We start from the raw sequence: 4,944 nt of genomic DNA, 5'->3' as shown, positions 1-4,944 counted from the left end.
CTCCTGAAGTATGGAGATAAAGAGAGGATGTTTTTTTTCCTTAAGCTTGAAATGATTATTTTTTTACTTTATGGAGGAGTGGTCCATAAAAGAAAGAAATGTAGAAATAATACAAACTACAAACATAATTAAAAGGAAATTGGACACAAAAATATTAGACAGTTTTGTTTGAAAACAAGTGAAACTGAAATACAGATGAATTTGAATTTAAAAAAATGTATTATTAATTAGTTAATACATATATAGTTAATATATATTTCAATATTCATATGAGATTCTCGATTTTTTTTTAATAAATAATTAATTTTATAATTGTTCAAACTCAAATATAGTTACCGGTTATTTTCTAACAAACTAAATTAATAACGATTTATATATTGAATTCAACCCAAATTCTTTAGAACATCTTTATGATAAGTGAGAGCAGACTAATCAGACTACATATCAGTTAGTACTTGTGATTTTGTCAAACATTATGATAGTATACATGAGATTCGTATAGATGAAGGAAGATCTTATGATAAATCCCTAATAGATTAAAGCGCTATGGCTGTAATAAGTTTAGGCATTTCGAATGGGAGTGCCCTAACTGGGAAGGAAATGTCAATTTTGTTGAGATAGAAGCTGAAGAAGAAGATTACTTTGTGGAGACCGGTATACAAACAACAAAGTACATCACCACACAATTAACTTATTTAAAATGAAAGGGAATTATACTCCCCTTGAATAAATTATCAAAGTTTAGGACACATTTAGAATCTATCATTAAAGTTCATGATAATTAAGAGAGAAAAAATAATACACTCCATATGCTAATAACACAAATGAAGTGTTCTCAAACTAGGGCTAAATAAGGAAAACACAAAACTGTGGCTGGAACCACAAATCACCCTCAAACTGCTCTAACAGATGGTGTTGCATCTTCAAAATAGAGGAGGGATGTTAGTTCAATCCAATTTGTAAAAGACACATTTTACAAATTACAATAAATAATACAAAGCTAAACCAATTTTGACCACCCCAAAGGAACAATGAGATAATGTTTTTTTTGACAATATCCTTCTTGTAAATCATCATCATCTATTCTTCTGTAAGTGATTTAACGCGTTACTTCACAGCGTAATCATAAGCTTAGCTACACAAAAGAAGGAAGAATGAAGGTGGTGATTGATGGTCATAAACCAACCAACTGTTGTTGACATTGACCCAACCAAAGAATTAAAAATCGATGATGGTTTTCCTATTTATACTGATGATGTGTAATTTGAGAAAATATCCATCAAGTTATCAAGTGCTTCAGGCATAAATTTCCTTCCAAACAAGTAACAAGGTCTCTACATTCCGTTCCATATGCAAGCTCTCAACTGTTGAACCCTCTGCAACACAGCACACCACACGATCTTATTTTCTTTACAAATTCGCCTCCAAATGAAAAAAATAAAGTAAAAAATCTTAACACGTACCCTTTAATCACTTGTTTCATGCACACTTACATCAATCGACTGCAACAACAAGAAAACAAGTCACATTATTATTATTATTAACATAAGACAACCAATAAAGATGCACATTGTAAATCCTACAGTGATATTCTTCAAGAGTTCATAAGTGATATCTTGTGTTTCGTATGATTTTGGATGGCATTTTCTTTCAGATCAATCAACGTGGGTTACTGACCAATTGGAAATCCCACCCGGATCAAGCATCTATACAATAATACATGGTAAAATAATTGAAATAAGAAATTATAATCTTAAAGGTGCTGTTGATTCAGCGAGTTCAGGAAGAAAAATATTATTCTCCCTCACATAGAAAAATGTGGGCAGGTAATGCTCATCAGAACAACAGTTCCTTCCATCAAATCTCGGCTGTGTAAAGATGGGACAACATCCGAGTTAGACCAATATTCTCAATTTATTACAACTATTTAGAGTAAAAATTACCTTGTAGTAATCCCAGAATATATTATAATACAGACTGTCAGCCATCACCACAATTGCATGTTGACGCTTCATTGTGAACCACTAATAAATAAAATCATTTGAGCAGCATCCGAAGAGCATGTAAACAACGAAATTTATCTTTGGATGAGTTTGATCTACATTACAGAAGCCAAGCCTGAATACTTAAACATCTTAAGAGTTTCACATTACCTGCGAACCCTTTCGAAAATATTTCTTCTCAATTTCAGGTAATATGTGCTCTGTATATCTTTCGATTCCATGTGGCCCAGGATCGTCAAAGCTGAACACACAAAGAACATGCATCACTAAAGGAAAACAAAAATTTTGTTTAATCAGATACCAACCGTAATAAATAACCCTCTAAAGAAATATGGCTATGTTTTCTTCAACTAGAATTGAAATTGGAATTATAATTCAAATTCTAATGCAATTGAATGTATATGATTTTGTACTTGTAATATATATGACTAAGAACATGTCACATACCTGTCAATGAAACTGATATTTGAATTTATCAAATAGCGGTAGACATATTTAAAATCATGCAACGGTATACAACTGCAAAAGAAAACAAAACAAAAATTGATCAACATGTTCCTCAAGGATATGAAATCATGATATACAGGAGACAAACCAATCTGACTCACCTGTCAGAAAGCAATAGAAAATGTTGGTTATCCGTGTCCTTAAGTGCATTGGCCAACATATGCCTTTCTGTTATTATTGAAGAGATGAAGTAGAAAATTTTGCATCTTTGTAAAGAGACTTGATATACCTAAAGTAGATTATTAATGATAACAGATATATAATAAAAATGATAGATAGACGGGCATAATGATCTTATCTTACATATGTCGTTAAGAATCACAGTAAAACAAATAATAAACATTCATTATACCCTACATTCCCACATATCTCACAACATATATACTCCTCCTGTCCATGATATTTAACTGAGGCAAAAAAATCATTCTTTGCCTATAGTGTTTGGGACGATTTCGTTGTTTGTTGCCTACACATTCAAAAAATATGTTTCGTTAATAACAAAAATAAGTTTTTCCTACATCAGTAACTAGGGTTTCGTGGAAATAATATACAAAACCGTAATTAAACCTAACCCTAAGTAGGTTTTCCTAAATACGAAGGATTTTCATTGAACGTGACATTTTCAGAGTAGGGTTTCATAAATATGAACGAATTAACGACCTTATTGTGCGTACGTAATCCTAGGGTTTCATAAATACAAAGAAAACTTAATGATTTTGGTGTACGTACGATTTTTTAGACTGATTTTCGATCTTCTTGACAAAAAAATTCTAGTAGACGGGGAGCCGGATTCGAATCGCCATGAAAGGAGGCAGAAGTTTGAAGAGAGAGAGAGATGAATCGGAAGGAAGTTTTTATAATATAAAATGATATTAGGGTTTATATATATATTATTATAAAAGAATTTGCAGCGGAAAAATTGGTTTTATACCTTAATATGTGCGCTTAAAGAGAAGTATGCTTCACTTCCGTTTTACATGGCGCTTGGAGCGAAGTATGCTTCACTTCTGTTTTATATGTCGCTTAAAGTGAAGTATGCTTCACTTCTGTTTTACATGGCGCTTAAAGTGAAGTATGCTTCACTTCCGTTTTACATGGCGCTTGGAGTGAACTATGCTTCACTGAAAACAGTCTCTCCACATTCTTCAATGGATTTACATACATGAATGAATAACTGTTTTTACATGAACGCTAAAATATCTTTACATTAATATGTTGGAGGTTTTACATGAGCCTCTAGGCATATAAACTAATTGAATTGAAGTATGCTTCACTTTTTACATGGCGCTTGGAGAGAAGTATGCTTCACTCAATATTGTATCTCTACATTCTGTTTTAATGGCACCTGGAGAGAAGTATGATTCACTTCTGTTTTACATGACGCTTGAAGTGAAGTATGCTTCACTTATGTTTTACATGGCTCTTGGAGCGAAGTATGCTTCACTTCTGTTTTACATGGCGCTTAAAGTGAAGTATGCTTCACTTCCGTTTTACATGGCGATTAAAGTGAAGTATGCTTCACTTTCATTTTACCTGACGCTTGGAGTGAAGTATGCTTCACTGAAAACAGTCTCTCCACATTCTCTAATGGGTTTAATAAATTAATGAATAAATGTTTTTACATGAACGCTAAAATGTCTTTACATTGATGTGTTGGAGGTTTTACATGAACATCTAGGCATATAAACTAATTGAAGTGAATTATGCTTCACTTTTTACATGGCGCTTGGAGAGAAGTATGTTTCATTCAATATTGTATCTCTACATTCTGTTTTACATGGCACCTAGAGAGAAGTATGCTTCACTTCTGTTTTACATAGCGCTTGAAGTGAAGTATGTTTCACTTCCGTTTTATATGGCGCTTGGAGCGAAGCATGCTTCACTTCTGTTTTACATGGCGCTTAAAGTGAAGTATGTTTCACTTCCGTTTTACATGGCGCTTAAAGTGAAGTATGTTTCACTTCCGTTTTACCTGACGCTTGGAGTGAAGTATGCTTCACTGAAAACAGTCTCTCCACATTCTCAAATGGGTTTACATACATGAATGAATAAATGTTTTTACATTACGCTAAAATGTCTTCACATTGATGTGTTGGAGGTTTTACATGAATTTCTAGGCATATAAACTAATTGAAGTGAAGTATGCTTCACTTCTGTTTTACATGGCGCTTGAAGTGAAGTATGCTTCACTTCTGTTTTACATGGCGCTTGAAGTGAAGTATGTTTCACTTCCGTTTTACATGGCGCTTGGAGTGAAGTATGCTTCACTTCTATTTTATATGTCGCATGAAGTGAAGTATGCTTCTCTTCCATTTTACATGACGCTTAGAGCGAAGAATGTTTCACTTCTGTTTTATATGTCGCTTAAAGTGAAGTATGCTTCACTTCCGCTTTACATGACGCTTAAAGTGAAGTATGCTTCACTTCCGTTTTA

The 4,944-nt window shown here is 33.2% G+C and overlaps 1 pseudogene; it reads right to left on the bottom strand.

The window, feature by feature from the left end:
• Window positions 1-1,111: 1,111 nt before the first annotated feature.
• On the bottom strand, window positions 1,112-4,552 carry LOC124924672 (annotated as a pseudogene).
• Window positions 4,553-4,944: the final 392 nt, after the last annotated feature.

This window comes from Impatiens glandulifera, chromosome 2 (genome assembly GCF_907164915.1).
Source record: "Impatiens glandulifera chromosome 2, dImpGla2.1, whole genome shotgun sequence".
Lineage (NCBI taxonomy): Eukaryota > Viridiplantae > Streptophyta > Magnoliopsida > Ericales > Balsaminaceae > Impatiens > Impatiens glandulifera.
The sequence above is the reverse complement of the archived record's forward strand: the minus strand, read 5'-3'. Positions and strand labels throughout refer to the sequence as shown.